The sequence below is a fragment of the Symphalangus syndactylus genome, chromosome 2 (genome assembly GCF_028878055.3).
Source record: "Symphalangus syndactylus isolate Jambi chromosome 2, NHGRI_mSymSyn1-v2.1_pri, whole genome shotgun sequence".
In the NCBI taxonomy this organism is placed as follows: domain Eukaryota; kingdom Metazoa; phylum Chordata; class Mammalia; order Primates; family Hylobatidae; genus Symphalangus; species Symphalangus syndactylus.
The window spans coordinates 144,555,641-144,581,937 of NC_072424.2; the positions used below are offsets into that span (position 1 = coordinate 144,555,641).

At 47.4% G+C, this 26,297-nt stretch overlaps 1 protein-coding gene and 1 long non-coding RNA gene across 3 annotated transcripts in view; both read left to right on the forward strand.

The window, feature by feature from the left end:
* Positions 1-6,994: 6,994 nt before the first annotated feature.
* Positions 6,995-12,630, forward strand: LOC134733583 (uncharacterized). Its single transcript, XR_010117201.1, has 3 exons — positions 6,995-7,130; positions 8,226-8,304; positions 12,221-12,630. It is a non-coding gene; the product is annotated as an uncharacterized lncRNA (long non-coding RNA).
* A 3,386-nt stretch (positions 12,631-16,016) lies between these two features.
* CCR6 (C-C motif chemokine receptor 6) overlaps positions 16,017-26,297 on the forward strand; it is a 28,269-nt gene continuing 17,988 nt past the window's right edge. The window contains exon 1 of one of the 2 annotated variants that reach the window (XM_055269582.2): positions 16,017-16,352. The gene's annotated coding sequence lies outside the window, so the exon portion shown is untranslated. The remainder of the gene's footprint in view (positions 16,353-26,297) is intronic. The other variant, XM_063623758.1, reaches the window with a different exon arrangement.

Here is a 26,297-nt window from a genome sequence, read left to right on the forward strand (position 1 = left end):
CTGGAGACTTGTGGGCAATGTTGAATGGTTACCACTGTGCGCCACTGAGGTTTTAGGGTTGTTTCTCGGGCAGTGTTGTTTTGGCAATAGAGAATTAATACACCCTACTACCAGCACTGTCCAAGACTGGATTATCTGTGACAGTGACTTATATCACACTTGTGACCTATGACCTTCGTATACCAATTTCACTACCTGTGCCATCCAACATGGTAGCCACCAGTCACATGTGACTACAGAGTGCCTGAAGCGTGTTAGTCTGAATTGAGATGTGCTATAAATATAAACTACACACCTGATTTTGAAGACTTTCTACAAAAATCTAAATGATGTCACTGAAAATTTTTATTGATTACATGTTGAATGTGTTATATTTTAGATATCTCAAGTTAAAAATATTTGGAAAATTAATAATTTCAGTTTGCTTTGTTTTGTTTGTTTGTTTGTTTGTTGTTTTGAGATGGAGTCTTGCTCTGTTGCCCAGGATGGAGTGCAGTGGTGCAATCTCAGCTCACTGCAACCTCCACCTCCCAAGTTCAAGAGATTCTTTTGCTTCAGCCTCCCAAATAGCTGGGATTAGAGGCATGTGCCACCACGCCCGGCTAATTTTGTATTTTTAGTAGAGATGAGGCTTCTCCATGTTGGCCAGGCTGGTCTCAAACTCCTGACCTCAGGTGATCTACCTGCCTTGGCCTCCCAAACTGCTGGGATTACATGTGTGAACCACTGCGCCTGGCCTCGGTTTGTTTTTTTGAATGTGGCTACTAAAAAATTAAAATGACATACGTAGCTCACGTTATATCCCTGCTGGACAGCAGCATTCCAGACAGAGCCCTGGAAACCTACATGTTTCTAATTTCCTTATCTTCATATTTTATTGTTTTCAGCTCAGAATTCCAACCACATGAGATAATATGGAATCTTGAGCACTATCTGTAGCATCTGTTGTCCATCACAGATCTTAGAATTCAGCAGGTTTGATAATCATCTTTCCCTTTTTCATGCAACTCATTGATTTAAAATAATTCTGACCAGCACAAGGCCAATGGCACGATCATGTAGCATTTCATTAATCAATTCTTTGCACACCAAAAAAATCACGTCCCATTCCTGGTGGTACAAAGTGACTCAATCAGCAAGGAATCCACCTAAGCAGCAGTGTCATTCGGCCTACGTTTCCCATTTTATCTCAGGGGATTTTATTTATTTATTTTCTACTTTTTTTGAGACAGAGTTTCACTCTTGTCACTCGGGCTGGAGTGCAATGGTGCGATCTTGGCTGACTGCAACCTCTGCCTCCTGGGTTCAAACGATTCTCCTGCCTCAGACTCCCGAGTAGCTGGGATTACAGGTGCCTGCCACTGCACCTGGCTAATTTTTGTATTTTTAGTAGAGAGGGGGTTTTGCCATGGTGGCCAGGCTGGTCTTGAACTCCTGACCTCAGGTGATCCACCCACCTCGACCTCCCAAAGTACTGGGATCACAGGCGTGAGCCACCACCCCCGGCCTGTCAGGGGATGTTAAAGGAATCTGCGAGATGCTTTACTGAAGTCCAGATCTGTGGGAGGTAGTGCTGCCCGAGCCCAGCGCTCAAGACCCAGCCAGAACCGAACCAAGCCTGGCTGGGGCCGACGCAGGCAAAGTGCTTGTCCTGTTTACTTCTAAATGCCCACAGGGTGTTCATTAGACAGTGTGGCCTGAAGCGTTTCCTGATGTCGAGTCATGGCCGCCTGGGTTTCTTCACAGCTTTCCTCTTGGAGCTCAGGACGGCTGTCGTCTTGGGCTCCAAGGGTGCCTTTCCCCCTTCTCGGGTCCTTCTGGGTGCTGGAGCCAGCGCTGTGACACAGGGAGATGTCTTCATCGAGGGGATTCCACAGAGCCACTCCCAGCCTAACACCAGATATAAAAAGCTAAGTTCATGGATGCAAGCTCAGTTTTCTACTTAAAAAGTGAAGAGATTCCGCTTGCAAGTTTGATTCAGTTCAATACCTTCCCTAATACTTCCTGTTTTACTTTTCTCATATATAATTCTTCCGCCTATACACAGGAAACGCAACAATTTTTTTCCACCAAGCCTCTTCTAGGTGCCCCAGACCACCCCCGCTAACCCCAGTGTGCCCTGCACAAACGTGGGGTCCTGTGGATGCCCAGAGGTCATAATCGGGAAGCCCTGCTCTCTCTCCCGCACCTAGTTCCCTGGCCTTGGGCTGAGTCACACAGTCTCTCAGGCCTGGAGTGCTCTCTGACACTCACCTGTGTGGCAAACGCGTCTGCATCCTTCAACGCTCCACCCTGGACCTTACTCCTGCTGCCCTGCTCGTCAAGGCCCGGGAAAGCTTCCCAGGACCGATCTGGGTGTGGATGTGTGGGGCACCTTATTCTAACAATTTGAAGTAAATTTCTTAAGATGGAAGTGCCCCTGTCCCCAGGTCAAAGTACCTGCTTTCTGAAGCCCAAATCTAACACCCTTATTCCAGTCTCCAGGCACGAACCTCGCCGAGACACCTCCACGCTGCTCCCCATACCTCCCTGCAGTTTTCCTCCCTGGGTTCCTCCACGGACACGCTTCACCCTGCAGGGAACCTCCTAGCTCCCCTCCCTGCTACCCCATGTCAGGCACCCTTGGGGATAAAGCCCTCAAAAGCATCTGCTGTGGGTGCATCTCCTGGCACGCCCGTCTTCCGTAGCTCCTCTTAGAAGTCCAGCCATGGGTGTCGATTCTGTTCAGCCCACGGTCCTCACATCCTGGGAACCCCCTTGTGGTTGCATTATCTTTAGTCTTTTGTGATTGTGTCAGTCAACACTGAGTTGCCTTTTATACAATGGGAGCAAGAGGAAGAAGGAGGAAGAGGAGGAGGCCGAGCTGCAGGGAAGAAGGATATGGAGAGTAGGGGACAGCAGTTACTCCCACCCTTGGTTGATGACAACCAACACGCTTAGGGCTTATTGAGTTAAAACCACAATCCCGCAGGAGGTGAATAGAGAGACTTGTGAGAAAAAGAGAGACAAAGACATTTGTGAACGGGAAAAGCAGGCTTTGTTTCCAGGCTGCTTGGAGAAAGTACTTAAGTAATGACTTTTACCGGGAATAACTAGAATAACTGGTCATGGATAAAAGTCCCTTCTCTTGCTCTTATGTGTCCAAGAAAATATCCCAGAAACCAAAGGTTGTGGTCCCAGGAGACATCTCAATTCTAGGGAATAAATGCTGAATGGGAGTCTGGACTGGGGGAAGATTCAAGTATCCAAGTCCAACGGGACGAGTGGAAACCGAGCACCACCTGATAGGACCAATGGCGAGAGCTCAGCGCCACTTTTTTTTTTTTTTTTGAAAATATATGCTTTTATTTTTCCGTGATTACAAACACAACTGAATATCAAATGCACAAAGTAAGAATTATACGGGGAAAAAAAATCAGATACGTTCATATATATATCACCTTTTCAAGGCTATTTCCGCCCAGGATAACCTTGGTTTGCCAGGGCCAATAGAAAGAAGTCACAAAATTGCCTTTAGTCAAATTTGTGTGTTTGCTTTCTTCTATAATTCCAATACCTCCACCATCAACGACTGAGATAGCTGCCAAGGTGTTATATAATCAGTGCCAGTGTCTTCATTCATTCTACAACGAAGGCTGTCACTTCACACTTGGAAGGTTGCACAGCGGCCAGGCAGAGGCGCTCCTCACTTCCCAGACGTGGCGGCCGGGCAGAGGGGCTCCTCACTTCCCAGATGGGGTGGCAGGCAGAGGTCAGCGCCACTTCTATGCGATTTCTGTCAGAAATGTTGGTCCCGTGTCTGGTCATAAGGAAACATGAAACAAACCCAAATTGAGGAACATCATATACGCTGCCATTGTCCCACATCCCAAGGTTCTGGTTTCCGGGAAAGAGGAGACGGACCTATTCTGAAGGGGACTAAAGAGACTCTGAGAAACAAACACAACGTGTGATGATTCTAGATTGGATGCTTTTGCTGGGGAGGATGTTAATTGGGCCTGAATCTCTGCCTGCATCTCTGATTAGATGGTGGATGTGTGTTGTGGGCTGCGCAAGGTCAGAGATAACCAGGTCTATGCAGTTTGTGTCATTTCACAATGTCACACTTTTACTGATGCTATTTTACTCATAAAGCCATATGCTACATGGAGTTCCCAAGCAGGCAGTTCTTAGTGCTTCCATTCACTCAGTTGTCAGAGCCACCGGCACACAGGCTCAAGCCACAAGCCAGTCAATGCTGCAAACCGTACATCATAGTATACTTAATCAATACACAGATGTTATAGATTAAACATTCCACAATAAACGAAGTGACATTTAACATAAAGAGAAAGAGGATAGGAAAAAGGGTTAACAGGCCAGTCCAGGGAGAGTGACGTGGACAAAAAAATGTCCTGGCCTGGCCCGGGCGGTCATCAGCATCAGCATCTGCAAGAAAGAATCTTTGATGTGGGCAGAGCCTTTGGTGACAGATGCTGGGCGCTTATCATGAGTGACGGCAAGATGGTGTCTGTTGAAACAGCCGTTTCCAGCTAGTGAAGCACTGTTCTCTTTATGTTCTTTATGGCCACAGAGTCCTCTGGTGAAGACTGATAGTGGAAGAGTGTGCCTGGGAATGTCCTTATCTGGTGCAGTCTTTATTGATGAGGCAAACTTCTGGTCCCTGTGACGAGGTGCCTTTTGAAGTATAAGATGGAATGTTTTTCTAAGATGGAGTTACTTACGTCAAGGGTGCTCTATGCAATTCGTCAGGGCTGTTGTGCAGGTATCAATTCTTCTTGCCCCAGCAAATCAATGAATCCTTGCCATTATTGCTCTGTGGTGGGCAGGCCTATGCAAACCTACCCCCAAAGTCCAAGGAAGCTGAGAGGTCAAAGAAAGAGGCTGACAAATTTGGTTTCTCAGGAAGAGACATTTAATAGGGACTTACAAACAGAACCCATGGTCTTGGGCAGCCATGAAACAAGATGGTGGCCCCCTGGGCTATGACCCCCCAGGTCCAGGGCTTCTACAGCATAGGGAAGGGATGTGTAGGACAATTGAAGTCAATACCCAGGGAAAGGCAGGAGTGCTATGTGAACCTGCCTAAAGGCAGGGGTTGTTGTCAAAGTTGTGTTGACCTGAGGGCAGGATTTATGGCAAGCACAAGATCTTACCCAGGGAACAGTAAATAAAATAGAAATCTGAGAGGCCTTCCTGGAACAGGGGTTAATTAGAAGTCAACATGGAAGATTAGCGTCCAAGCTGGGGCTGCTTCAGCCTCCCTAACTGTGCTCTTCGGATAGTAAAATGCAAACTGGCCACCAATAGCTTCTTTTATATTTTCTGCCTACCTTAAACATAGGGTTGTAAAACATAATAATGATAGGAAAAAATTTTTAAAGTCACTAAAAGAGAAACACAGAAAGGTAGGTTTGCCAGAAACTATTTTGTTTTGAAGAGTTTTGAATATTTTCTGTAAGAAAAGGACAGAACTATGTTCATTGAAATATGTTTGGTGATTGAATTGTGCACCAATGGAATCAATATTTTATTTTTATCATCATTTGTCTCTTCAGCGTCAGATATTTGGGGCCAGATTCCCTTTTCATTGATTTTTAATTATTAAGTTTTCATTTTATTTGACTGTTTGTTCTTTGTGGAGCACCAGCATACAGAAACAGGCAAAAATCAGTGAAAAATTGGCTCTGAGCTCTGAGTGGTCCCTGTCTGAATGTCTTCATGTGGCAGATGCTTAGAAATTTAATCCCAAGAAATAATAGAATTATATTTGGGAATGACAGTGACCATGTCCAGCTTAGAGTTTAAGTAAGGCTTCACCTTGGCACTCTTCCTCAAGAGAGGTGGAGGCAGGGATGGATGAAAGACTGAACCTTTTCATTCTAATAATTAAAACTTTGCTTTTGATTAATAAGAATGTCAATCCAAAGCATAATAGTAGATACCAGCAGGTAATATTTCTAAATAATCAGATCTAAATATGCATTAAAGGAAGTAATTACCATGATGATTGCAATGACTAAGGCTTGATTGTTCATGTTCACACTGAATCTCCAGATTCCTCTCATGTGGCACATTCTCAAGTCTTTACAATGCCAGTGTCAGTGATGATGGACAGCTCTTATTTAAAAATAATTGAGTTCTATAGCACAGTTCCATTTGGCTATAGGAGGAAAGAATTGGACCCATTTTATTCCTTCAGAATAAATGAATGTTAGTACTATGACTGTTTTCTGCAGCAAACATGAAGAAAGTTTATTTCCGAGTGGCTCTTTTGCTCACTCTGCCAGCATCCCACCGGCATCTTTATAATGTGTATTTCAGTAAGCCAAAACAAAAGGCTTACCTGTAACATATGTGTGTGTGTATTGAAAAAAATGTACATATTAGAACAATAAAAGCAGATGTTGATCCCAGGATGGAACAGGCAGTGTTTACAAGTTTCCTAAGTTCTGCCTAGTTTGGGGTTTGCTGACAGCAGCCCCCGCATTTGAGTGTGGGTGTTACCTGGGAGGCATCAACAGGGTCCTGGAAAGTGATGGTGAGGGTGGGAAAGGAGGGTCCCTGATGAAAGGGGCATGGCCCAGCAACGCTCCCGGGGGGATACCTGGGCTTGACTTCCCATGGGGATTCTGGCCAAGCCAGGGTAGAACATGTACCATGAACTTTCCCCACCCAAAGGGAGGGAGTGGGGGTATTTATACACCAAAGGCCCATCAGATATTAAGTGGGGGCTGCTCCTTTGTGAGGCATTCGTTCTCCAGCACTTCCAGGCCAGCAGGCCCTGGTTCCCCACTCAGTCCATCAGCATTCCATCCTGCTCTTTTTGTCCAATCCCCCTTCTACACAGCTGTCCATACTTTGTTGAACCTAAGCATAAACATGGACAACTTCCCCAGTATCCTTGGGTTTTCATTCTGAAGGCTCCTGTGTATACACATTAAATACATTTACCTTTTCTCCTGTTAATCAGTCGGCCTCATACCAGAGATTTCTCAGTGAAGCTTTAGGGGCCATGAAGTTGAGACCCGTGACCTGATGAGAGAGTGAAGGCAGCACTTTGTCCTCATCCACATCACTGCATTTATCTCAGCACCATGTCCACATCTTCTGCCAACATTGACATCAAGGTCAGCGTTGAGGGGGACAAGGAGTCACAAATGAGCAGTGTTTCCCCTAGAGGGTTGGAGGTGGTGGGAGGAGAGGGTTCCAGGGTGGGGGCTGCAGCCATCTGTGCAGGGAGTGCAGTACCATGCTGTCTGGCCTCAGTGATATTAGGGTGGCCTTGGAGGAGGTGAGTGGGTGCTGCTATCCATGTATGCCAGGAAGAGGACCTGAGTGTGTTTACTTTTTGTCATAATAAGTTGCTGAAACAACTGCCCCTCCTTCTCAGTCCTTTAGTCCATCCCTAAGGGAAGGAGTGAGGGCCGCTCACCATTTGCCAAACAGGAGCTGTGCTTGGACAATCAGGGCCGGTGCACCTGCACTCTGACTCCCAACAAGGAAGTGTGGGGTATCTCTATGTTTCTGTGGTTGCAGATGAGTTTCTGTTTCCCTTGCCCTCAACTAGCCTCTCAGGAGGTCAAGCTTCTTTACTAGGTGGAGAGCCAAACTTTGATTCTCTGGTTCTCTGAGTCCTGTCTGTGTGAGTGCTGTGGGCTGAATGTGTTCCCCAAAATTCGTATGTTGAAGCCCTCTCCCCCAAGGCTTGATGGTATTAGAAAGTGGGAAGTGCAGGAGGTGATTAGCTCATGGGGGCGGAGCCTCATTAATGGGATTGGGGCCTTTATAAAGGAGGCTCAAGAGAGTCGGCTCATCCCTTCCACCATGTGCGGTCACAGGGAGAAGGTGCTATCTATAAACCAGGAAGTGGCCCTCACCAGGCACCCAGTCTGCAGCACCTTGATCTCGGACTTCCAGGCCCCAGAACTGTGAAGGCTGAACCTCTGCTGTTCGTAAGCCACACGGTCAAAGGTACCTTGTTATAGCAGCCTGAACAGACGAATGTCATAACAGTGTACCCCAGATTGGGCAGCTTAAGCAACAGACATTTATTATCTCAGTTTGGGAGGCCAGGCCTCTGAGGTCCAGATGTCAGCAGGGCTGGTTCCTGCTAAGGCCACGGGGCAAGGATCTGTTCCAGGCCCCTCTCTTAGGCTTGCAGCTTGCTGACTTCCCCAAATGTGTGTTTGTGTATCTGTATCCAAATTTTCTTTTCTTTCAAGGACACCAGTCATATTGGATATTAGGACTACACTCATGATGTCATTTTAACCTGATCATCTGCAAAGACCCTATTTCCAAGTAAGGACACATGCACAGATACTGGGGGTCAGGACCTTAACATCTTTTGGGCGGAGGGCACATTCAGCCCATAATAATTCTGTTCTAATCATCTTCCATTCACCTTTTCCATTGCACATGGCAGTGCCTCCAGGGATCTTCCCCACCAAAACATCTACTCATATTGCTTCTGGCTCCACTTTGTAGAGAAACCCAATTTTCTCCATGGCAGCCAAGGGCAAGTCCCTCAGCCTGCAGAGTGACCCTGCACGGGGCCTTTGCAGAGCAGCGTGGGCAGCCTCAGTGGGCACCTCAGTGGCAGCCTCAGCTCCAGACTTGTTGGAAGCACGATGGTGTTCCAGGTGGAAGGACTCTGCCTTGGGAACTACAGCCTTGGAGACCCCAGAGATTCAGTAATGGGATGCAGCAATTTTGAGGATGTTTTAGCAGATGTAATTTCATGAAGAATTACCCTCTTCTAGTTCCTGGAACCATGAATTCTAGCCATGGATATTGACTTGGAGCATTTGTGTGTGATACAGACTGCATCATAACATTTCAACGTGCTGTGCCCCAGTTAATCCTATAAATAAGTCTTCCATAGTTGATTCCAGCATTCTTTAATGCCAATCGCTTGGACTTGATGAGGATGGGATAAGCCTGCTGGCTATCACCACATGGCTTTGCCCCTTTCATGGGGAGCTGGATTTCTTGGAAGTTACATTCAATGGGATATCATCGCGGTCATCACGGCATTCAGGGACTCTGCTGAGATGAGCAGAGGCACAACAGGCAGGAAAAGCAAATCCGAACTCAGAATAAGGGTCTATTGTAGTGAGAGCAGAGATCTGCCCTTCCGTGCTGGAAGAAGCCCATGTAGTCGGCCTGACTCCAGGCAGCTGTCTGGTGTTTCCCACGTTGCAGTACCACAGCAGGGGCTCAGGTTTGGCAAGCTGAGCAAAGGTGTTAGTCAATCTTGGTGAAGGGAAGCCCAATCATAACTGAATCCCCGGCCTTGCCCGCTGGCATGGCTAGCAATAGGTGCCAGCTGGCACGGTTGGAGCAGAGCCTGCTGTTCCAGTGATTCTGTAGTGGGCCTCTCCTGGAGGGCATTGCATGGGATGATTTTTTTGTGTTGGACCCATTTGAAGAGCAGCAGTCCATCCACACACACCCTTCTCCAACCTCCCTGACACTCGTTCCCCATCCTGAGCATCTCTCTGGTGAAGCCACTGACCCTGAGCAGATATGAACTGAGGTTCTCACGGGAGGCCCTGGCAGGCCAACCATCATGTGTGCTCATCTTCCCCGAGGTGATCTTTCTCTTCTATTGTACCTTAGAATGGTCTGAACTGGGCTATGTGTCCACTTCCAGCTTGGGCCAGCACAGTGCACTGTGAACTCTATGAGGCCAAGTCTTCTCATCCTCATCAATTTGCACAGAAAATCCCCATGGAGCCATGGGCTTGGGTTGAGATAGAGCTAAACATGCTGGAAGTGTGAGCAAACTGTGTATGCAACCGATGCTTCCAGGCCTGCTCAAGTGCAGGCCTGAATATGCTACTTAATTGATGATGAAGTGGGGGTTACGTGTGCCCGACTTTAAGACCACATGGGTCATGTAATACCTTGGGCACGCTGTGCATGACCAGCAACTCAGGCTCACGCATGTTTGGTCTTCAGTGGACAGGCTATAAATACCAACAATAGCTTGACCCCCAGATCCAGGGACCTGCTCTATGGTTTCCTAATTGGGGCCTCCTTAGTCTCTTTTTGATGTTTCCCCCTAGTGCCCTATAGTCTCATTCTAGGGATCCTGATCCACAGAAGCCACTTGGGGCTCACAGCACCTCTGGTCATCAGAGCCTGGGAGAAGGGTTATCTAGCCTGGGCCACTCTGGAAATTCTCATCTTGTCCTCAGACTCACAGAAAGCTGGCATCTTTTCAAGTCATCCAGTAAATGGTTTGAATAAGATAATCAAATATGTTGCTTAAAAATACAAAGAAGGGCTGGGTGCAGTGGCTCACACCTAAAATCCCAGAAGTATCACTTGAGCTCAGGAGTTCAAGACCAACCTGGACAACATGGTGAGACCCTGTCTCTAAAAAAAAATAAAAAAATTTAAAAAAATCCAAAGAAGCCTTGAAAGAGTTCAGCCTTCTCCTTAATAGTAAGGAATTTCAATTCTAGATGCCTGGATCTGCAGGAACAACTCCAAGAACACAGGCCCCTTTGAGGCTAGAGGATTTATTTCCCACCCTCTGACCCACGTGTGTCTTTTCAAAACAACACAACTTTCTAATCCTGTTTTCTCAGCAATGAAAGCTTCCCTGTAGTGACCAGTGTGATGTCTGAGAGGCTGCCTCTTGACTAGCACTCTTCCTTTCCATGGACACAGATGACTAAATTATCCCAGTTGGTAAAAAGTCCAGTGAGCCAGTATAAGGAGAAGAGCTGAACACCTCCCTCCAACTTCACACTTACTGGGAGAGCTTCAGAAGCTCTCACTGGGATGTGGAGCATGGAAAGACACATTTCTAGAGAAATGAGGTCTCACGCATTAGTGTGGAGCTTGGAGCTTGGGGATATCTGATACCTGGTGTTTGCTGCTTGCGTGCTGCTCTTCCCCAGTTTCTAGCATCGCTCTTGGCCCCTAAGCCACACTTCTCTTTCCACTTGCGGTGCCTGATTATGAAATTCACTCCTGTAAAGCCCCGGTAGCGTATGTCTAAATCATGCAATAGACTTTTACTTAATGTGTGGGGATGGTGGAGGGCTGGCTATGTTGTAGCAAAGGCCAGGACGACCTGAAACTAAATATGAGAAATTTCTACCTCTAAATTCCTGTTATTATATTATGCCAGTAATATCTCCCCAACTCCAGCCTAGATTGACCTGTGGGCCTACATTAGCAGATTCAAAAGCATCCATTAGCAGATAATCCTTATCAATAAGAACAGATAAGCCCACAATTACTTCCCTTATTTATTGTACCACCCAAGGATACCCAAGAAACTTGTTAGTTTTTGTTTACCATTTTCACTTTTCCACAAATATAGTACTTGGTAAAGAGGCAGAGACTGGCAGCACTGGTTATTATCTGGGCTCTGACTATACTGAGTGTGGGCTTTAGTCACTATAGTGACTGTGTGACTAAATATCAGAGTATTAGAATGGACTTGGTGTGTGAGTAAAGTAAGTGGGGGTTAAAAGGAATGAAGTGCTGCATTCATAGATGATAGTATTAGGTTGGTGCAAATGTAATTGCTGTTTTTGCCATTACTTTTAATAGCAAAAAACTCAATTATGTTCACACCAACCTAATAAAATTTCATAATTAATTTTCCTGAGAAGTGGCAGGGGAAAATTAACAAATATAATGGAAAATTTAAATAAATTATGGTGTTAAAAGCCACCATCAATTTTTAAAGGAAGCAAAGGTTTTGATGAACAGTGTTCTTACATTTGTAGTTGACATCAAGGACAATGACATCCCATCCTGACACAGTCCTTGGAACCAAGTTAGAGACAATGCCCTGGGTTGGATAAACCCCATGTCTGAAACCAGATGGGGAGCATCTCGCTGCCTTTTAACTAATCTGTCATTGGGCCACCACTAGAATGTTCTGGAGACCGAGTAATCCTTGGAGGGTTAGAAGGCAATGCAATATATGTATCGTCCCGCCCTCAGTCCCCAGCCCCTTCTCTGTCTTACTCAGTTGGCTAAACCACAGCCCTTGTTGAATTCACCTCTCCTCCTACTCAGCTACTGCACCTACATAACTGAATGTGTCTGAAAAGAGACGAGAACATCGTGGTGACTGCTTCATTTTAAGTTTATGGCTGCTGACTGGGCAGTTAGAGTTCTCTAGCCCCTTGCTTCTCTCTCTTCCTGGATGGCTGATTTATTCCTTTTCCTTTTTTCTTAAAACTAGGATGCCTCTTTTCTATCTTCCCCCTCAGTGGATGCCTTGGTTTCCTATTTCCCTAAGAAGATAGGAACAATCAGAAGACAGCCCCCATGGCCGCTCACCAACGCACCCACCTGTCTCCCAGCCTCTGTGACCCCGGGCTCTGCCTCCTCACCTGCCACGAGGGAGACCAGCCCCATCCCTGACACAGCCCCTTCTCCAGGGGGTGCACTGAGTGCCTGCCCCTTTGTCTACTCGACAGACACTTCTCCCTTCTCTTTCCTTCACAGTCAGCATTTTCCTCTTTATGGGGTCTTTCTTACCAATATGGCCCAATCTTAAACAAAATATGTTTTGCTCCAATGTCATCTCCAGCTGAGACCCTTGTCTGTTTCTCTTCACACAGCCTCCCTGGAATAAATGTTTGCATTCTCTCCTGTGTTTATCCCTCTCCCAGCCAGGTATCCTCCCACACCACTCCACGCCATCGAGTGCGACCCCACGTGGCACGAGGAGCTCATCTGGTTGCCAGATGTGTGTCAGGTGGGGCGGGGCCCAGATGTGCCCACTTTGGGGGTTCTCCAAGTCCTCTAGGTCTGCCGGGTGGGGGCTCCGCAGCTTGATCTTACTCCGAGACCACAATGATCTCCAAGTTGCTACATACAGTGGTCAATTTTCAGTTTTGTGCTGCTTGTGGTCAGCAGCATTGACATAGCCGGACGTTCTCTCCATCTGGAGGCGCCTGCTCCTCTCGGCCGTCTGCTCTCGCTGCCTCGGTGACCTCATCCGTCTACAGGCTGGTGGCTCCTCAGTGCACACCTCCTGCCTGAGCTCCACCCTCAACTCCATTTCTCACTGAGGACACCAGATATCTGCACTGGAATCTTCTTTTTGATTCTTTATTTTGTTTATTTATTTATTTTTTGACACAGTCTCACTCTGTCACTCAGGCTGGAGTGTAGTGGCGCAATCTCAGCTCATTGCAGTCTCCACCTCCCAGGTTCAAGCAATTCTCCTGCCTCAGCCTCCTGAGTAGCTGGGACTATAGGCTCATGCCACCACCCCCGGCTAATTTTTTTATTTTTAGTAGAGCTGGGGTTTCACCATGTTGGCCAGGATGGTCTTGAACTCCTGACCTTGTGATCTGCCCGCCTCAGCCTCCCAAAGTGCTGGGATTACAGGCATGAGCCACTGTGCCTGGCCTAGTCTTTATTTTTAATCGACAAACAATAATTGTACATATTTATGGTGTACATAATGATGTTTCAATAGGTGTAATGTACAGTGATTAGAGGAGGGTAATTGGCATATCCGTCACCTCAAACATTTATCATTTCTTCGTGTTGGGAAAGTTCAATATCCTCCGTCTGGCCATTTGCAGTGATATGATATAAACTCTGGTCATCCTGTAGTGGCATGGAACATGAGGACTTATTCCTCCTGTCTAGCTGTGATCTTGTGTCCTTTCACAAAACCGTCCCTATCCTCTTCCCCCTCCCCTTCCCAGCCTCTAGCATCCTCTGTTCTACTTTTTGCTTCTATGAGATCCACTGTTTTTTAGCTTCCACACACGAGTGAGAACATGCGGTGTTTAACTTTCTCTCCCTGGCTTAACTTAGCGTAACGTCCTCCAGTTCCACCCATCCTGCGGAGCATGCCAGGAGTTCCTTCTGCTTCCTGGCTGGGTAGCATTCCACGGGTATAGACAGCACATTTTCCTTACCCATTCCTCTGCCGATGCACATGTCAGTTGGTTCCATGTCTTGGCTCTTATGAATATGCACCAGGATGTTCTAGTGGCTGCTTTAATGTCTCAATTTCCGGCCGGGCGCGGTGGCTCACGCTTGTAATCCCAGCACTTTGGGAGGCCGAGGCGGGCAAATCACGAGGTCAGGAGATTGAGACCACGGTGAAACCCCGTCTCTACTAAAAATACAAAAAAATTAGCCGGGCATGGTGGCGGGCGCCTGTAGTCCCAGCTACTCAGAGAGGCTGAGGCAGGAGAATGGCGTGAACCCGGGAGGCGGAGCTTGCAGTGAGCCGAGATTGCGCCACTGCACTCCAGCCTGGGCGACAGAGTGAGACTCCGTCTCAAAAAAAAAAAAATAATGTCTCAATTTCCTAACCGGCTTCCTGTGAACACTCCCTCCCACCCCAGACCCACCTCCTCCTCATATTCCCATCGCATTGAATGAGCAGCTTTCACTGCACAGGCCAGACACCTGGACCCATCCTCTGTGCCTGTCCTTTTGTCAAATCTCACATCCAGTCTGCCAGTAAATCCTGTTGACTTTGTTTCCAAAATATTCCCCTCATATCTTACCCGGGTGGTCTTCTTAATTCTGCGTGGAATCCCTTGAATCCATTTTCAACACTGCTGCCAAAGTGATCTTAGAATGGAAGTCAGATAATGTCACTCCGAAGTCCTAGTAACATCCCGTCTCCCCTGGAGGAGGCAAAGTCACTGCGGTGGACTGTGAGGCCCTGCGACCGGCCCCTCACCTCTGACTGCAGCTCTTATCCCTCCCTGGCTCACCTCACCCTCACTGAGCTCCTTCATTGCTTTGAACATGTCAGGCAAATTCTGCATCGAGGACTTCACCCAAGGTACTTTTCCTCCAGGTACACACGTGGCTCACTCCTTCCCCTCTTCTAGGGCTCTATTTAAATGCCACATTCTCAGTGAAACCTCCCCTGTTCACCCTCATTGAAATTGCAACTGCCTCAACAATCCCCACCCACTTCCCTGCTTGATTTTTCTCCATGGTATTGGCCAACTTCTATACTACGTATCTTTTCATTCATTTTTTTTTTTTTTGGTTGTTACCTGTGTTCCATGACTAGAATGGAAACCCCAGGAGGCCAAGCCTTTTACTTGCTTTAGTCACTGCCGTATCCCTTGTGCCTGGAGCAGTGCCCAGCACGCAGTGGGCATCAGGAAATGTTAACTGGAGGAACCGCTGAATTGCCGCGTGGTACAAAGAGGACGTGGAAAACCTAGGGCTTATTTTCTGAATTCACTACTCCTGGCTCATACATCCTTGGGAAGTTACTCAACGCGTTCTGTGCTGGTTTCTTTCCATCTACAAAATGAAGGTCACAATGTCCATTTTCCCAAAATTGTTTGTCAGGATTAAATGAAATAATAAACATGAAAAGTACTTTCTAAATTGTATTACACATGCATTAATTAACATTTAACAATGCTATTTATAATCATTTGAAAAAGGAAGGAGAGGGGTGGATGAACTAGAGTTGTAGACTCTCACTTCTGTCCCTGCAGAAGTCGTTGGCGTTTCCTATCAAGCAACAATTTTGGACTTTCCTCAGGGGATTTGTAGCTTGTTTATTATAGACCTAGGTGGAGAAGGTAACCTAGATTTCCCCTCAAATTATGAGGTTGTTCTTAAACTGAGGGCTGACAGTTGCCTTGGGAGTATGGAAACTCAGGGGTTTCTGCGTCCTCAAATTGGCCAAGTTGTGACATGTGGCCACAGATTGTAGAAAATGGCTAACAAAACAACATAAGTATTTTGAGGGTGGAATTTCTCCTTTACGCTTGGGGTATGCCTTCTTTTGTGGCTGCCACTGACCTGCAGTGGGATATTGGTGAGATACTGATTCTCTAATCACTGTGTCTTTATTCATAAAGCATATGTCAGATGGTATTTTCAGGTTTTTTTATTCTCTTAAGAAACCTGTAGAGCCTTTCAGAGAACTTTACAATCATTTGAATTAATTTGTAATTTCCAAGAAGAATCAGGAAATATTCCACAGATCAATAATTCTGAAACAAAGAAAAATTTACATCTGAAATTGAAATTACCAAGTGACCTAGTTACATCAACCCATCTTCCTTCCTCCACCTTATTTGTCTCCTTTCTGTGATCTGAAGTGTGTGCTGAGGAATAAAACTTGTGGTAAGGAGTGCAGCCCAGCACACCACCCAGTGTATGGGTGAAGGAGGCAGCAGTGTGGCCAGAGAGGAGAGCTGGGCTGGGAGCACAGGAAGGTCCCCAGGACTCTGTGGTCATCAGTAAGAGAGGGCCCACGTGTATATGCTGGTGAACAGAAATCCCAACCTTTTCAAAGTCTGACATTTAAGAGAAAAAACTGTGGCTGCTGGTTTGTGGAACAGACAGCTCCTTCTTTATTGGTAAGTTATTTTTTGTCTTGGAACTTAGAAAATATTGTATTTCTTTTGTCTCAATAATTGTTTTATGCTTTGGAAGTAATAGAATATTACAAAAGTTTATGTTATCAAGTCATGCATTGCAAGTACTTATTTATTTAGGCTACTTTAGTCATGCCAAAAAGAAAGAAGAGATGCTGACCTTTGTTGAGTCTATTATGTGACATGCTCTATTCTAGACTTTGGTATGTGTTATTTTATGTAATTCTGAAGACAATCCTGGCAGGTAGGTGTGGGGCTATTTTAAAGAGTTAGGGGGGTAAAGTCACACAGCCAGAAGATGGCCATGGAGGGTTGGGAGGCAGATTTTTCTGATCCTAGTCTGTGTTCTTTCTATCTCACAAAGACATTCCATACCATCTGCAAGTCGCTTTTGACTAGCACTCGAGAAAGAAGTACAGGGACATTGGAAACGCTCTAATAGACCACAACCACCTTTGAAAGAGCAGTCATCTCTATGAGCCATAACTATAAGGAAGAAATGCAGATCCCACAAACCAAAATGGAACATGTCTCCCAAACTTCTCACTCTGGGGGCTGTGGCTGCTGCGGAACAGGGGGTGCTGGTGGATCTAACATGAACGAGGCTCGGTAGAGGGGCTGGCTTTGTGCAGGGAGGTTGGGATGAACAACGGCAGCAGGCAGCATCACAGGTGAGAAGGACAGGCCAGGAGGGAGGAAAGGGCCACAGCGTGCTGACGAAGGTGGGATGGGGTGAGGTGGGGGAGACACAGAGAAGCCCAGAGCTAGCTTCGTGGAATGCACAGATGTGTCTGGAATGTGTGTCTCTGGATACACTGATGGGTCTGCTTCAGGAGAATTCTTGATGCTGCAATGCATCAGAAGGAGTTCTAGTGATAGCATTGTCTCCCAAGTGAAAGTGATAAACCAGTGACAATCAGTTTCACTGTGTTGTGGGTGAATGTATTTATGTCATTTAACAATATTGCGATTCCATTTGTATGACAATCTCAGAGGCACTTGCTTTAATTTTGCATTGTGTCTTCTCTAATTAAACATCTGAACCCTCTAAGGCCTGACTTACCTGGAGCTCTCTTATCTAATAATATCAACCTCTAAGGCAGCCTGAGAAAGAGGAAATGAACCCAAAGAGACTCTGCACCAAAATAGATACCACAAAGCCTGCACCCAAACTTGGTGTGTTTTTCTCCCAGGGGAGACCCTCAGGTGCACATTCAGATACACTGGCTCTTATTTTAGTCACAGCTCTGATAAGGGGGGCTGTTTGGTCTCCCAGCCCAGAGCTTATTGGAAGCGGCACATTCAGTGGGAATGTCACCTGCTGGATTCAGGCACGCTGGAAGTGATGAAGAATGGCAGACGGCCGGGTGCAGTCAAGAGGTGGGCTGGAAGAACCCCAAAACACATAGAGGGCAACTCAGTAGACCTCACATGGGCCCATTTAATGCGGAAGCAGATACTGTAGTTCCAAGTATTGGAAGTGTCTCAGTGTGGAATTTGGTGTGCTGCTACAGATGAGAAAGCACGTGTCCCCAGCGGCTCCACGAATGGGGCCCAGGCAGGGTTGGACAATGCCCAGCTCCCCTGGAGACGGCCAGAAATCTCATCACATGTCTTAGCAATATTTTCACCCATCAGATCCAAAGTTTGAAATGTTTAAAATGATTAGTTGAAAGTTAATTTGGAATAGGCTTCCCCAAGACCAAAATGTTGGTTGGACATTTCTGTGTTGCTGGGTAAAATACAGTAAACATCCAGCGCATCCTTCAGCATTCAGATGACTGTGTCAGAGAGAACAGAGTGTCTAGGCAGGACATGCATTTCTCTTTACTTTTTAAAGCACTCCTATTTTGGGGGGTAGAATGAGAAGATGGATAGATGAAGAAAGGGAAAATGGAACAAAGAAAGGAGAAAGGGCAGGGCAAGGAAGAGGTTCCAGGATAAAATAGACATGAGATCTTGTGAGCAGAGGTTGTTAGGGCAGGGTGGGGTGGACTGGCCAGCCATGACCAGGGTAGGGGCCAGGTCACACAACCGTGACAGACGCGGCTCTGGGCTCTGACAACCGTGTCGCAGCAGACAGGATCAAGATGCAAAACAGGGTCCTTCGGCAGCCCGCGCATGACCTAGAGCTGGGTGTAGGAGGTCTCTCCGGCAGCTTCTGCCTCTCCCTTCTCACCTTCGCTTGATCGGGCTCATGTCGTGAAGACGTCATCCTCCCTGTGCTGTCCCCACCTCCTGCCACACGAGCTGCCTGAAATCCTCGGGGCTGGTGGAGATGGAGGTTTGATGGGTTATAAATCACGTGACTTAGCTGAGACGGTCCAGCTCCCTCCTGCTCCCAGGTGGTCTTCTGAGCAGTGGTAGACCTCAAGAGGAGTTCAGAATCACAGGACCGCAGGACCCAGCCCTGGTCTACCCAGTCAGAACTTGCATTTGAACCCCAAGGAGAGGCAATGCATAAGCGCAGTGCACTTGGAAACCCTTCCTCCAGCCATAGGAAACCCCAGTCCAGAGGCATCGCTTCATATTTCGGAGGGGTTACTGCCATTGAGTGGCCTAAATTTCAAACCCTGGCACGGAGATGAGCAGGTCCCCCTTCTCTATGCAGAGCCCCCTGGCCGAGGCCTGCTGTGACGGCTGCTGCAACCAGCCTGTGGCTCTGATGTCACCGTGCACACGTCACCCTTTTTCATTTCTGTAGCAGTTTATAAGTCAGTGGGGCTGTTCCCAGCAGACAGAAATGGAAATTAGCACTCTGAATCTGGGTCACCAAGCAGTGCTGTAAATCTCAGGGGAGGCCCCGTCCTTAGCTCTGCATCCAATGAGGACCTGAGGTGAGGATGTCTTCACAGATCCAAGGGAGGAGGCTTTAGACACATAAATCTGTGTGATTATCCAATGGCAAGATCATTTGCTAGGAGATCCCCAACCTAAAAAGAGTGTGCCTTTCAGATTTCTTTCCGGTGGACAAACGGATGTTTTAGTAAATCTCAAAAAATCAGACCTGTGAGTGTAATTAAATGACTATGTAATAAAATCAGTCATTTTCCTTTGGTCTTTTTGTCAGAATGAGTCTTTTCAGGTTCTGTAAAGAACCTGTCTCCTCCCACATACTACATCGCCAAGACAGCGGCGGGCTAATGGGGGCTGTGCTGCCCGCTCCTCAGACACTGGGTGGGGGTCTTACTGGTCCACCCCGCAGTTGGCTGGTGGGTCAGAGAGTGTGCCAGCCAGACCCAGCACCCAGTGCCCTTTAGATGTTGCAGAACGGCGAGAGAGGCTTTCTGTGGTCCTCATTCTGTGAGCGGACCTGTCCTTTCTGGCAGTCAGTCATGCCTTTGTGGAATACGATTGCGAGATTTTTAAGTAAGTCAGAGGAAACCTGATTCCGCTGGAAGTCGGTTTTAGAGCTGCTGAGAGCTATTTCATTAATCATAAAAATCTTGTTGGTTCAACAGTACCTCTTTTTCCACATTCCTGATGTTTAAGCAGGGTGCCTTGTCCAAACATCTAGTGTCCTTTTCCCATTTTTTGTATCTGACTTGAAGCAAAATAGTATTGTCACTGTTCTGGAAACTAACACAGAAAGAAATTGTGGCTATGGCAGCACTCACACAATAGTTTATCTGGAAACGTCTAGAAGGTGTTATTTTTCCAGCAGTGAAAATTAGTGATATCCATAATAGTCACTATAATTAGTCCTTTTGCTTTTCTTAGAAATTCTGTTTCATTATGCAACCAACTTATTTTGTTATTAAATGAAAGCACAAAGAGAAATTTTTAATAATTACATTTCTTATATTTCTACCTCCTTATACAAACACCATTATGATTTTCATGTCTCTTCTCATACTGGTGTCAGTTTCTCACTTTTATTGCTAAAATTTTGCAAAACTGAGGCTGTATCTAAAATGTCATGGTCAGGGTTGGAAGTTTAAATTTGAGACCTCAAAGAAGATTTTTCAAAGGGAATGCTATGAAAAGCTCCCCATTTTCCTCCTAGTTCAAAGGTCCACAGGCGTTATAAAGAGAATGACTACTGGCTACGTGGAATTCATTTCTGAAGCCGTAGCTGCCACCAGGAGGGAGCACACCAGCAGGCGTGGATGGGCGTGTGTCTCCTTTCTTGAAAAGCTCCAGGGTCCAACTGCCAGAAGAGATCACGAGAGAGAATGCCGAACTCCTGGCTGTGTCTCTGTCTCTGGAGAACATTCCAGAGGTTGTGCTGGAGCCAGAAGGAGCACTTTCTTATGCCGCCTCTCCTTCCCGAACTCTCCAGAGCCTCTGGAGTCTTTCACAGGGGCTTCCCCGCCCTCGCTCCCTCTTGGGAATTCTCTCTCTCCAGCACCCCCACGCTTTCTGTTTTAGATCAAATTGACCTTTCTGGCTTGACACCCTTTCCAGCACAGGAGGCAGCTGGGCCTTTCTCCGAGGCCTCCTCTCAGCCCACAGCGCGGCAGATCCCTGCGGGGAAACGTGTCCTCCCTCCTCCCAGCCCAAGCCACCTCCTCCCACCTGCATGGCTTTGGGCCAAAGTTTTCCTTTTGCTTCAACTGAGAGTAGAGCTGCTCTTTCTCCCTGCAGGCACCCTTCACATACTGACGACAGCCGCCCCCTCGGCCTCCCGCTGCACCCCGCCCCTCATTTCCAGTGGGCCTCTTGCTTTCTCAGGTGTCTGGGCTTCCCGCCTATGCCACCCCCCAGCAGAGAGGCACCCAGGGGTACCCTAACCATTGCAGAGGAGAGGGCGACCGCCTCCCAATCCCGGACGCCTGCACTTCCCTTAGGCCCAGAGTGGCTGGCCTTCCTGCTGTGGCAGCACTGTCCTGATTTTAGCACAGACGTTTCCACTTTCCAGGAAGTCTCTGGAAAACTGGGAGGGTTGGCCCCCTAATCCTGGGAGTCCAACAGGAAGAGCCAGGAAGATAATGCTGCAGGAGATGCTGACCCGTCCCATGGGTGAGGGTCCCCTCCCCTCCCGCGGTGGCTGGAGGGTGACTCCTGTCATCCTCCTGTGGCGGGAGGGCTGTCCATCATCCGTCACTGATTCCTCTCCACTTCTGCGCTGTTCCTGAGGGCTGAGCACAAAGCCTTCTTAGAACACCAGAGTTCAGGGTGCTTAGATGGAAAGTGTCCAAGAATACTGCTGCATCTCCGACCACCACAGCCTCTTTATCCCTCCCCACCACCGTCCCCGCATCCCTGCCCACCACCGTCCCCGCATCCCTGCCCACCACGGTCCCCGCATCCCTGCCCACCACGGTCCCCGCATCCCTGCCCACCACCGTCCCCGCATCCCTGCCCACCACGGTCCCCGCATCCCTGCCCACCACCGTCCCTGCATTTCTGCCCACCACCGTCCCCGCATCCCTGCCCACCATAGTTCCTGCATCCCTGCCCACCACCGTCTCTGCATCTCTGCCCACCACAGCTGCATCTTATGTCAGATGAGTGTTCGAGGGATCTGGGTTGAGGGAAATGGAAGATGTCACCTGCTTGTTTTCACAGTTAACGAAATAATCTTTCTCCTGTGTTTGCTGCTTACCATAACTCTATTTTCTTTTTTGAGTCTCCCTGTCAGTCCTTAAATGTTTTCCATCCCTGTGGTCTCTATTCCCTCAACGTATTCTTCCCTCTTAAACCCTTTAGTTAAGCTTTCACTTGGACATTCTTAAAGAAATTTTGTCTCAAAGAGCACTGAGAACAGTAGTGATGAAACGCACAGGTCACTTTTCAGTGCTCAAATTCTTCGCTCTGCAGGTTTCCTGTAAGCACTTTTCTAGTTTTTTTTTTTTTTTTTTTTTTTTTTCTTTAAAGACACTGTACTAATATTTTAGGACCTATCCTCTGGCCAATTTTGAAGTGTCACTTTTCCAACTTCAATCTGTCCTTCTGCTTCATAAACATGAGCCCAACATCCCAGCGGTTCCATCTGCGTCTCTGAGTTTAATTACAACCTCTCCATGCAAGACTGTTCCTGCATCTCTTGCTAAGCCCCCTGTTTATGACTCAATAGTGGTAACTTCCACCCCATCTCCACCACCACAACAATAATCATAATTACAAAGCTGTCACTGTGCACCTAATGCTGTGTGAGGCATGAACTTTGTCTTCGATCTTTGCATGAATCATTTTCAAATCTAAAATCCTTATGTATGATTAGGAGACAGACATCTAGAGGTTAACTTGAAAAGTGAGTTTCGATTCTTGACATGAGTCTAAAGTCATGTCAAGAATCTCCAAGAATAACTGTTCTTCCATGTAGAAATAAATTAGTAAATAAAAAGTAAGCTTTCAGTTTGATTCCCCTATTTCTGTCCCAATGTAAAATTTGGCATCATCTTGATTCCCCTTCTGCTTGTTCCTTACTGATATTTCCCAAAACGTCTCCCCACGTCATTTTCTCTTCACAGGTGTCCAAGAAGGGCATGAGCTTTTGGATCGGATGACATGGCCTTGAGATTGGCTCTTCAACTTATTGGTGTATGAACTTGAGGAAGTTGCGTTTTTCCTCTGAGTTTCAGTTTTCTCATCTGTCACTTGAGGAGGACTATGACAACCCCAGGGCCCCTGGGCCTGTAGTGAGGATTAATGAAACTGAATGGGTGAAATGGCGAGGGTCAGCCCCATATGCTGGATGCCCGTGGTCCCGGCTCCCTTACCTTCTCTGTGACGTCAGGCAGGGCTGCTGCCAGGAGGAGAGTGCACCTGCCCTGTGCCCTGCTCTTCTCCCTACTGTAAACTCGCTCCCCGTCCCTCCACAGCCCACAGACGTCTGTGTCTTTGCATTGCCGCCAGCTTTCCGTCCTGCAGCCACCCTCCCCAGCTCCCCACTGAGGGCTGGTGCCCCCACCCGTCCTCACTGCTATCCACCTCGGTGCCTTTCTGCCTCCCCACCCAGGCTCATGCTGTTTGTCCCCGAATTGCCTCCCTTCCCCTGCCTACCTGGTCAGATCTGAGTTGCCTTCCTGGCTGAGTCCCAGCCTTTCACAAAGAGCCTGAGGTCCAGGAAGCTGGTGCTGGAGGGGCTCCTGTGCGCTCCCTCCTGTGAACTGGATGCTCCCAGTGGCATTTCTTCACTGATCCATCACACACAGGCTCTCTGCACATCACATGTTGCTTGTACTGTCATGTATTTAGGCCTCCACTTTCCAACTATATGAGTTCCCAAAAGGTAGGAAGTAAATGGCATACTTTTAACTATTTCCGTAGCTTGTGTGCTGTACATAATAACTATCTGAAAAAATGATTTGTATCTGAAAAATAATTTATAACAGGTGTTCTCCTGGCTATTTGGGAGAGTAATTTTCAGACTAGCTACTTTATGGGGTAGAATAACACAGAGTAATTATTATTACTCTGTGATAATGTATTAGCTCAAATGTATTAGCATATACAGTGAGCATTGAAGGATACACCATTTGACATCTTTGTAAACTCCAAAATTCAAAGTGTTGGCACAGCTTGTACTCCCTCCTATAAAATGTGTTTTTGTCCCTACTAGAGAATTTGCTGATGTAATTTGTTAAGTAGCCTTTTTTTACTTTTTTATGAAGAAAAAGATATAGATCCAAACCACATGACACAGATCCAAGCACTGCTCAGCTTGGTAGTCTATGTTTTTGCAATGTGTGTGAGCCAGTGGCTGCCTGCAGGCTGTCACTGTTGTAGCTTCTTCCTGTCCCTCCACTCCCAGCACCTGTGGTAACTCTAGGCTTTCCTGGGGAGGGTTTTTTAAAAACAAACAAATGACGCTTTTATTTTCATTTGTTTTGTTTTTTAAAAACATGTTCATTACTTCAGAAGTTTTGTGCGCATGAGAGTAGAAAACTGTCCCGGTTATCTACCACCTTGAGTCATGGTGGCTTTAACAGTGATTTATTTACAATCTCTCGTGGCTCTGGGGGTCAACTGGGCTCGGCTGAGTGCTTCTCAGTTGGGGCCTCCACTGCAGGTACCATCAGAGAATGTGTGGAAGCCATGTCATCCGAAGGCTCGATTGGGCTGGGGGGCTCCCCCATGTGGCCGGCAGGTGGTGCACTGCTGCTGCCTGGTATCTCAGCAAGAATTCCCAACCAGCTCACCACATTGACTTCCTCAAAGTTTATACAGAGTGTTACTTTAGGACTTAACAAAACATTTACTATCTTTTCAACTTTGCTGATAATTTCAAAAGATGACTGACACCCAGATGACCAATGTCCACAACATGGTGTGCCATGGCTTCCAGTGTGTGTGCTGTGGCCTCCAGTGTGTGCAGAGCCTGTTTGTGAATTAAAGGCAATCACAAGGAGAACTGGTCATGGTGACCCATTCTGAGCCGTACACAGTGTCCTCTGTAGGATTGTAGCCAGAGGCAGATGGCTTTCCTAGAAATGCCTCAATGTGAGTTTTAAAGCAACTCCTTATGACTGTTATCTGAATTTACCAAACTGTCCCTGGCTTTTCTTAGGAATGAACTTTTGACGTTATTGTGGAATTTTCTGCCTGGAAAATTATTGTTATGAAACATGTGACTGTAAACCACATTCCTCGCCTTTTATGCACCTCACAGTGTCTATGCAAATGAACAGTGTGATTTTAAATTTGAGGAAGGTTCAGTAAGAGTGAGATCTAAGAGGATCTTTAATATAGGGGCATTTTTAGAGAGATAAAAACCAAATGGGTCTCAGCTTTCTTAGGGTGACATATAATTTGGATTTGACTTGGAACTACGGGAGGAATATGGGGCAAAAGACATGAGAAGCATTGCAGAGGTCAGTGCCACGTGGAGCTTCCGCCTCAGCTCTCGAAGTAAAGGCAACCAGCCCAGGCTGGGAGCCAGTCAGCAGCAGGGTCTCAATCTCCATCCGCTACCTTCCCCTCTGGGGCAGGGAGGGTGTCGCAGGGAGGAGGCCGCTCTTGGAGACCTCCACATCCCTGCCTCTGTGCAGTCTAACTGGAGGGGCCCCCACAGTGGCCATGAGTCTCTTTGTTCTGCAAGGAAGGGGGTGTCATTGGGCCTCCTGGGTCCCTCAGCATCTGCGTGGCGGTTTTGTTCAATACGTTACATTTCTGCTTAATTAATGTTCATTTTTGGTCCCCAGCAAAGTCCAATCTGTTTTTCGTTTTCTTTCTTTTCTTTCCAGTCAGGCATTGCCAGGGCTAATCATCTATAAAAGGGCTTACTTTCTTACCCTCACGCTAAGCAAGACCATCCAAGGGCAGTGTTAGAGGGCACCTGAGAACGCAGGAGGGGTGTGTTACCTGGTGGCCTGTTTCTTCCTCCTATGGGCAGCCCTTCTACAGGAAGCAGAAGCCTCAGGGGCGATGGCAGAAATGAGGAGGAGGGGATGGAGCTGAGGTAGCAGGGGAGGGGTCGGAAGAGCAGAGGGGAGGGTCTTGCTTTATTCGCCATCCAATAATCAGCAAGTTTCGGGTTGGGGTGAACTATTGGGGAGCAGCACCCCAGGGCTTCTCTCAGATGGAGGAGGGACAGGTCACCCAGAGTGAAGGAAGTTGTGAGCTCTGTTAGAGGAAAACAGCCAGGACTTAGTCAGGAGAGGCTTTGTTTGGAGGGATTGTTGTAAGGCAGGGAAAGGAATGATGGCAGCAAGAGGACCCCATGACCACAGGTCTGCAAGCGCTTCAAACAGAAAAGGCCCTTCTTTTATCCAGTAAGGAGGAGCCACCGGGGCCAGCAGGGTCTTTGGAGGGGACCCTGGACAAGCCCAGGAAAATGGCCAGTGGGGCTGAGCAGGACACAGGTCCTGCTGTGTCTAGCTGGTTCCCCGGAGAGACGATAAGGGGTGCGCTCCGGCTTCTCAGGCTCGCTCAGGCCTGGGGACGTGGAGCTCATGGCTCTGCAGGAAGGAGAGACCCAGGTGAGGTGTGGTCAAGACAGAGCAGAGCTGGGCAGCGGGCAGTGGAGCCTCGTGGGCAGCC